We start from the raw sequence: 9634 nt of genomic DNA, 5'->3' as shown, positions 1-9634 counted from the left end.
CTCATGCTGTTTCTCTCTCTCTGTCAAATAAATAAATAAACAAAATATAAAAAAAAAAAAAAAAAAGAAAATGACTCTCCAATGACTGGCTGGCCAGTTACCCTTGATTGCTTGTGTGGGGAGGGGCAGCGCCCAGCCCTGGGCCTCTGCCAGGCTCCCTAAAGGGTGGGAAATGAATTGGCCTGGAAATTAGAATCTACTGTTATCTCAGACATGAGTAAGGGCAAAACGGTTGCCAAAAAGAGGCTGTTTCTACTCCAAGAAGCAAGAAGGTTTGGGAGGGAAGCCCGCACTGAGAGACCAGAGCCAGGACTCCTCACCTATTTTGCTACCATCTGGCTCTGTGACCTTGAGCAATCTGCTTCACCTCTCAGGGCTTGGAAATTCCACCCATCACCTCGGGCAGACACATGTTAATTCATTCATTCATTCATTCATATTCATTCATTCATTCATTCATTCACCCAACAAGCATTTCTCCACATCTGCTGCCTTGGACAGAGATGTGCTGTGGGAAGAGCTAAGCTTTGGAGTGAGAGACATGAATTCAAATCTCCATCTGCCACTTGCTAGCCAGGTGACTTTGAGCAAGTCATTTAATCTCTGTGTGTTTCAGTTTCCTCATCTGCAAAATGGGGGTAACAATACCTACCTCAAGGAATCTTGCTATTTTCCCATCTCATGACCAGCCAAGTACCATCTTCACATGTATCTCTTCAAATTCAAAACGAGGGAGTTAATACATGCACTGGACATAAAAGAAAAAAAAAAAAGGAGTAACTACCTCACAAGGCAGATATAAGGATTAGGTTACTCGAGACAAATAAGAATCTTTAATAGGGGCGCCTGGGTGGCTCAGATGGTTCAGCATCTGCCTTCGGCTCAGGTCATGATCTCAGGGTCCTGGGATCGAGCCCCACGTCGGGCTCCTGGCTCAGGGGAGAGTCTGCTCCTTCCTCTCCCTCTGCCCCTCCCCCTGCTTGTGTTCTCTCTGTCTCTCAAATAAATTAATTAAATTAACGAATCTTTAGTAAATGCTGAACACAGCAGCCATGAGTTGACAACAAATAGCAGCCTCATGGTGATGATGATGATGATGATGATGATGATCTGTAAAGCCTAAGCCAAAGCCTGAAGCATGAAATGTGCTCAAGAAATTGTAGTTACTGGGGTGCCTGGGTGGCTCAGTCAGTTAAGCATCCAAATCTTGGTTTTGGCTCAGGTTGTAATATCATGATTGTAGGATTGGGTTACACACTCAGCATGGAGTCTGCTTGAGATTCTCTCTCTCTCACCCTCTGCCCTTTCTGCTCGTGCTTTCTCTCTCTGAAATAAATAAATCTTGAAGAAAAAAAAAAGAAATTGTAGTTACTGTTCTTGTAGTTACTGTGTGTCATTGTGTTTTTGTGTTACTGTTATTGCATTATTGTGTTATTGACATTAACAATCATAGCACAACAATATCATTGTATGTAAAGTGTGCAATGGGCTTGCTGAGGTAGCAGCTACTCAAGAAGTGGTTGCTATTCATGCATTTATCTCAGTGATGACATCATGATGTGCCCAGTGCCCGCCACCTAGTAGGTGCTCAATGCATGTGAGTTTCCTCCCCATTGGCAGAGACCTCAGAGCATCCTGGCCCTGGTGAAGGGTCCATGGTCATCTAGGAAGGACTTAGGCACCCCCAGATACCCAAAGCAGGGTGTGTGCGGTCTCCACCCCGGGGCAGCTCAGGACCCAGATCTCTCACAGCTGCTGTCGGAAGAGACAGATCTTTCCAGCAAACCTTAAGTCTGGTTCCAGACCAGCCACTGTCCCCTCACCCCCAGTCCCTGTTTCTCAGCCCAGGAACAAGCTAGACTCTGCTCTCCCTGCTCAACATTTATATTCCCAGCTATTTATAACCCAGGCTTAGAGCGGCCATGGTGGGGCTGAATGGGCAGTGAGGAGTCTGGCCTCCCATCAAGTGGGCAGCCCCAGAGGCCCTGGCCCCCATCAGAACATTTCATTTCAAACCCTCTCTTTAGCTTTCTTTCTCCCCCCACTGGCTCTGGTCCAGCATCTCTGTAGCTTGGATGACATGGCTCGATGAGAGGACATTTCATGTATCCCAGTAACTGACTCTGTTTAAGAGTCACCTGGGCCATGGGGTCCTGGTCTGTTTGTGGTCTCAAGGGGCTATGCTTCTCTTTCAAAACCTCCCCAGCACTACGGAGGAAGGTGGCCCTGACCGCTTGCTGTGAGGTGGAGGAGGAGGTGAGAAGCGAAGTCCAGTAGCTGGCGGGGCGGCGGGGGGGGGGGGGGGGGTTGTTGAGAGGTGGGAGGGGTGAGGGAGAGGAGGAGGACACTGTGCTGTCTGCAGCACAAAGGAGGTGGCCACAGGACCAGAAGCCACCGCATTGTAGTGAAGGGCCAGGAGTCCCAGATCTGCTACTTCCTAGCTATGTGTCCTTGGACAAGTTACTTAACCTCTCTGAGTCTCCGTTCCTTACCCTGTAAAATACAGAGAATGCCCCCCCCAGAGTGCCCATCAGGGCTGAGGAAGGGTTTGAGGAGCTCCTGCAGCACAGTGCCTGGCATGCAATCACCATGTCTCTCTTCCTTTTACCTCTCTCCTAATGCTGAACCCTGGCTCGCCCCCAGCCTGGAAAAATCGGAATCCACTGCTCTTCATGCTTTTCCCAGGGTTTGCCCTTGAGAAGGGGGATCAACCTGAGGAAGAGAGCCGTGGCTTCGGGTCCAGCTGACCGGGGGCTCCCCCCCTACATTGCCTGACTCGGAGCTGGTCTGTTAGTCAAGGGCAGCATCGCTTCCAGCCTGAGCCTGAGCGACCACAGAAACTCAGGCCTGTGGGGACGAGGGGTGGACAGGGCAGCAAGTGGCTGCGTGAGGAACCCTGGAGGCTCCCAGGAGAACGTGTTTCCAGCTGAGAGACTGTGTGTGTGTGCGAAAGCAGGCGTGTGTGGTGGTGGTGGAAGGGGCAGGTGTGTTTTGATGTGTGTGTGTGTGGAAGTTGGGGGAGGGGGTACTGGATTTAAAATTTACTCCAAATCACTCTGAGTCTCCTTAGGAACTCCACTTAGCCTGTGAGCTTTGGGAGGAAAGGACCGTATGTAGCTTGTTCGGTGTGGTCTCCCCAGGGTCCAGCACACTGCCTCGGACGCTCATGAATGAATGAATGAATGAATGATGAGAGAGGATAGCTTTCAGGAAGAGCCCGCCAGATTTGGGCAGCAGAAAAAGACCGAGAGGCCCTTGGTCTGTCGTCCCTGCTCCTCCGCACCCCTGGCCAAGCCCCAGCTGGGGATGGTAGAGGCAGCTGGTGTAGGGCAAGGAGCTTCCCAGCTCTGCTACCTACAAGCTGGGTGACCTTGGCTCATTTGCCCTCTCTGAGCTTCATGATCCCCAAGTCTGTCTGGGCAGGGAGGTTTTTTTCCAGTTAAATAAGTTAGATGGGTCAAAGGGCGTTAACAGAGTCAGTGCTCGCTGCCTAGGCATTTCCTTAGCGAGGCAGGGGTGGGTGGGCAGAGACACACCCTCCCACCCCTGCAGCCTGCCCTGCTTTCTCTTCCTGCTGCAGTGCAGTGCCCGCTCCCCAGGAGGGGCTGGCCACGGTGAGCTGGCGGCTGCCTGCTGGCCTGCTTCCAGGCCCAGAGCAGAACCAAGTGCCGCCCCCGTCCCCGTCATCCCCACAACAGCCTTCTCTCCGTGCCTTCCCAGTCCCACGCACCAGCCCCCACTCCCACCCTCCGCCCCTTCCCTTCCTCCTTCACTGCCTTCCCTGCCTCTCTTTGTGTTCCTTCCAGACACCGTTCCAGCCCACTGGAGAAGAATAGAACAGAAAGCTCCTCCTCATCGCCCTTCTGTGGTGGCCATGCTCACAGCCCCCTCCTCTTGGGCCCCTGGACACCTGTCCCCACCCCCCTGCTCACAAGGCTCAGCCTGTGATGAGAACTGGGCTTTTCACCAGAGTGAAAATACCAGGGTTTCAGAAATCAGAGCTCAGAGAGCTGGCCTTACCTCTCCGCCCTGCTGCGCATCCCAGGTGGGAGCTCACTCTTTCTGGGCCTTTCCCCACAAGCATGTCCCCGCCTCCCATCTCCAGGCCCTGTGGCACTCGGGCTGAGACGTCAGGGATGTCAGCAGTGTCTTCTCTGTGGGTTCCTGAGCTCAGGGACCTGTTGCCTCCTCTCTCCAGAAAATACCTCACAGAGCAGCCCAATTGGCCCCGGTTAGGAAGAACCCCTGACTGACAGTCTCGTCTAGTGAGTGCTTACGACATGTCAGGTACTGTACTTGGAACTTGATGTGAAGTATCGCATTTAATCTTTACCACAAGCTTTTGAGGTCAATACCATTGTTTCCCCCATTTTACAGATGAGGAAATTGGAGCGACCTGCCCAAGGTCACCCAGGCACTAGGGGCAGGATTAGAACACAGATACCTCTAACTTCAAAGCTGATGTATTTGGGTCATCACCCTTTCTCAGGACAGATATTGTGCAAACAAGCAAACAAAAAGACCATGAGTAAAATCCCCTTCTTACTTTTGATAGATTTTGTGCAAAGGGAAAGTCAGAGACTCTGGAAGGCCCCACTATTGTCACCTGAACAATCAGAAGTTCTGGGATTCTCAGTTGGGGGAATAGAAGACAGATCCGAATAATACAAAGTACATGCAGGGGCTGGAGCTGGTTAGGTCTGGCTCTGAATGCCAGTTCTTCAATTTGCTGGCTGGGCGGCCATGTTACCTCTCCACGAGTTGGTTTGGGGAGTTTCTCTTCCGGGATAATCAGTTAAGATCTTACTGGACGACCCTCCCACAGATAACAACTCTTGACAACACACACACACACACACACACACACACACACACCCTCAAGGCCCTGGGAAATGAATAAAAGCAAGTAGACTCTGGAGCATTAGGGAATGACAAGGAGGAAGTTACCCATTTTTTATTTCTGATCTTGAGAGCAGGTCACAGTTATCATAGCACAGATAGAAAACCTGCAGTCTTTATGACCTAAGGAACCAGAGGACAAATTCAGATGAACCACAGCTACTGGGAAGTAGAAGGAGCAACCCCAGACAGAAGAGACGCAAAGAGGGAGAGCCCCAACCCCAGATCCTGTGGATAGGCGTGGTTCAATCTCTGAACCACGTATGCATGGAAACAACTTCAGCTGAGGAAAAATTTAAACAAACAAAAAAACCAAACCCAAAACTAAACTGAGATTTGGGCTGCCATCCAAGAGCAGAGTTTGAAGTTAATTGCCCAATAAAACAAAATTTCAACACATTTTGAGAATATCACAGAACCCAGAGTCCTCATAACATAACAGGCGCAATGTCCGGGATATATAACTCTGTTCCTCTAGAGTTATGCTCACAGACATCAATGGAATTAAAGTAGAAACCAGTAACAAAAAGATAGCTGGAAAACTCCAAAGTATTTGGAGAAGAAACCACACACTTCTAAATAACACGTAAGTCAAAGAAGAAGCCTTGGGAGAAATTTTTAAAAATTTTGAACTCCATGAAAGTGGCAATTATCAGGGTGCCTGGGTGGCTCAGTCGGTTAAGCGTCTGCCTTTGGCTCAGATCAAAGAGTATGGTCTTATTGGAACATTTTCATGCCGACTGCTCAGGCTGCAATCCTCTAAGTTCATACCATGGCCGGGATGGTAATAAGACCCAGAAACTTGATGCCCTCTCTTTGTTCCAAACAGATGCTTGACCCACTGAGCCACCCAGGCACCCCTAATAGCAATTTTCATATGAGGCACGCTCCGATCGCTTTTAACACCCAGAACCTCTGACATAACTTCCATGGGATGTCACCTGGGAGTCAGGGGGGATTTTTGGAAATGGACCTTGTCTTCAGTTCCCAAGGACCATGGGAGTCCCCAAGGATTCTCCCTTGGGATGCCTTTTACCCCTGGAAACAATTCAGATTGCAAAATTTAAGAAAGGCCCTGCACAACCTCAGTCGGATCTATCAATTAGATCTCTTTTCCCAGAAACAGGGCAAACAGACGGAGGTACCCTAGGACCATCCAGGGCTCCAGGGCTCTAAATCAGGACCTGGACCTAAGGTCCTCTTGCAGAATGTGTTTGGTCTGTAACCAGACCAGTGATCTCCCTTCTGATATATTGGATGATAATTATCTAAATAGGCCTCCTCCGAATAAACCCAGGTTGCTGGAGGAAACACAGGCCCTCCTTGACGAAGGGGACACTGCCTCTCTCACTGTTCCTTCTAACAGATGTGGGGGCTTCTCCCTCATTTCCCGGGTTAATGGCTATAATTGGAGCCGACTGCGATTAGTCTACTTTGGGACAGGGACTTTAAGGAATAGTCCCAAGCAGCTGCCGAAATTCCCTTTGTTTGGGGGAAATTCCCTGTCTTCTCTAGCCTGACATGGACTGCCTAATTCTACTTGTTGGTGGAAAAAACCTGCATCTGCTCATTTGTCCTAGCTGACAGACTGTAGGACCGGGGGACCTCTTTCTCTGCCCTCTTGGCTTTTATCCGCCTCCAGCCTTCCTGGAGCACCTCACCTCTTCTGTGTTCCCCTCCCTCTCCTCCTGTTTCTGCACCACCTTGGCTGCAGCCCGTATACCTGTTCTTTTTTTTTTTTTAAAGATTTTTTATTTATTTATTTGAGAGAGACAGAATGAGAGAGAGCAAGCACATGAGAGGGGGGAGGGTCAGAGGGAGAAGCAGACTCCCTGCCGAGCAGGGAGCCCGATGCGGGACTCGATCCCGGGACTCCAGGATCATGACCTGAGCCGAAGGCAGTCGCTTAACCAACTGAGCCACCCAGGCGCCCCCGTATACCTGTTCTTATAGCATCCTCGATGCCTAGGGCGCCATGGCTCCTTCTACCCTCAAGGTCAAGGACAACCCCCAGACATAACACCGCCCGCTTCAGATTTCCCCACCGGCGCCCCAGGTAGACACTGACAATGGGGAACAAATAATCAATTTGCAGGTTATAAGGACATTTCTTTTTTTTAAGATTTTATTTATTTATTTGACAGAGAGAGACACAGGGAGAGAAGGAACACAAGCAGGGGGAGTGGGAGAGGGAGAAGCAGGCTTCCCGCTGAGCAGGGAGCCTGATGCAGGGCTCGATCCCAGGACCCTGGGATCATGACCTGAGCCGAAGGCAGACGCTTAACGACTGAGCCACCCAGGCGCCCCTATAAGGACATTTCATTTTATCTACATTTCCTTCTGCCTTTGTTTCCCACATCAGTTAAGAAAAGGGGCTTTGTGGTCCAGCAGCTCAGGGTTAAATCCTGGCCCTGTCCCAGGGTCCTGGGATCGAGCCCTGAGTCGGGGTTCCCTGCTCAGCAGGGAGTCTGTTTCTCCCTCTGCCCCTCCCCCAGCTTGTGTATGCTTTCTCTCTCTCGAATAAATAAATAACATCTAAAAAAAAAAAAAAAAGACAGTGTTCATCTTCATCCTCTCTCCACCACCAGCCCCATCTTCTCTTCGGGCCAAGGACTCTAGCTAACTCCTAAAATTTGCTGACTGCTTCTACATACAAATCCAGGCTCAGAGTGGGGAGGTAACCTGCATGTACACAGCTAAGAAGCGAACCTCTGGTTGTCTCTTTCTGTGGTTCCATGCTACCAGCACACTTTTGTCAGCTCTCTCTCTCCCCCCCCTATTCATTTCCTAGGGCTGCCGTAACAAATTATCACAAACTTTGTGGCTTAAAACAACAGAAATTTATTCTCTCACTGTTTCAGAGGCTAGACATCCAAAATCAAGGTGTCAGCAGGGCCCAGACCTCTCTGCAAGTCCTGGGGGAGGATCCCACCTTGCCTCTTCCCAGCTTCTGGTGATTGTTGGCAATCCTTGGCTTGTGGCTGCATCTCTCCAATCTCTGCCCCCATTTTCACATGGCCCTCCCCCTGTGTGTCTTCCCTCTGTGCATGTCTCTGTGGCCAAATTTCCCTCTTCTTGTAAGGGGGCCAGTTGCTGGATGGAGGGTCCAAACTAATCCAATATATCAGCACAAGTCCGATTTCCAAGTGAAGTCACATTCACAGGTACCAGGGGTCAGGACTCGGACATGTCTTTTGGGGAGACACAATTCAACCCACAACACCCCTGAGATCTAATGATTTATAAGAAATACATATTTGGTCATTCAGCTGACTCAGATATATTTCTTGGATATATTTGGTCTTCACGAGTCCTGAAAATCCTCCAGAACTGTTAAGGTGACATGGGTGACTTGTTATTAATGAAGGTGACTTTTGGACCCACCCGAGGGTGGGAGCTGGTGAGCAGGAGGACTGACCCTGTGATTAAAGGGTCAGAACCTTCAGCCCCACCTCCCACCTGACCTCTGGGGAGGTTGAATCAACCAAAGGCCAATGACTTAGTCAATCATGACTACGTCATGAAGCCTCCATAAAAACCCAAAAGGACAACTTGTGGGTCCTTTCCCTTCGTTTCAGAAAGCTTGGGGAACCAGGCCATTTTCCTGTGCCATTGAGCAGGGCCCCGAGCTCCACAAGGACAGAAGCTCCTTTGTTCAGGACTTTGCCCCAGGTATCTCTATGTCTAGTATCCTTTATCATATCCGTTAGTGAACTGATAAATGAAACTAGGTGTTTCCCTGGGTTCTGTGAGCCACTCTAGCAAATGAGTCTGCAGCGCACGTTAACAGCCTGGGGCTTGTGACTGGTGTCTGAGGAGGTGGGGGAAGCAGTTGTGTCAGACTGAGCCCTCGATCTGTGGGATCTGATGTCATTTCCGGGTACACAGTGTCCGAATTGCTTGGTGCTGTGTGTGGGGACCTCACTCCCAGACACGTGTTAAAATCGGGTCAAAGAACTCTAAAAGAAACCCCCCTACCGAATGTGCTAGACAATAATTCAGCAGGTGGGCGCTGAGCAGACACTCTGCATGGGAAGGAGCATCCTCAGGGTGTGATGGGGAGGTGGCAGGGCCCCGCGGAGAAGACCTGGCTGCCTGACACACAGCGACAGAGGCCCAGACAGGAGCCGGTGTGTGGCTTGGCCACCAGACTGTCTTGCACTCTTCCTGTCTGTTCCGTCTGCCTTCCAGCCAGCAGGAGGGATGGCAGGCAGGCAGAGGAGGGAGCCCAGGAGAGGGGCCAGCAGCTTCCGGACCTAGCCCGGCCACTGACCATGAACCCTGGGCTGGTCACTGCACAGCTCTGCGAGACTCTGGGACCCAGCTGCTGCCAAATTGACCTCGTCTATCAAGCAGTAATTCAGTCTAGGGCTGAAGGGTCCTTGGCAAGGGCTGGAAGGACTGGAAGGCAGAGGAATTTTTCTTAAAAGAGCTAGAGGAAGTCTCCCGGGGCAAAGGGCAGTGTTTTCATTTACAGAGCCGCCAACCAAAGCCCCATCTGTGGACAGAACAGCCTCACCGCCTTATGATTGAAAAGAAAGGCCCCTGCGTAGGGACTCGAGGCTCCTTGTCTACGGCGATCCCTGGGGCAGGATGGCTTTGTAAAAAGGAGCTACTTGAAACCAGGCCCACCAGGATTCAAGCAGGTCGTGTCAGGTAGTAACAGTGTGGCCTTGGGTGTCGCTCCACCTCTGGGTGCCTTAGGCCTACCTCTCCTGAGGTTGCTCAACGTGTG

Source organism: Phoca vitulina, unplaced genomic scaffold, assembly GCF_004348235.1.
Source record: "Phoca vitulina isolate PV1807 unplaced genomic scaffold, GSC_HSeal_1.0 scaffold40, whole genome shotgun sequence".
NCBI lineage: Eukaryota > Metazoa > Chordata > Mammalia > Carnivora > Phocidae > Phoca > Phoca vitulina.
The sequence above is the reverse complement of the archived record's forward strand: the minus strand, read 5'-3'. Positions refer to the sequence as shown.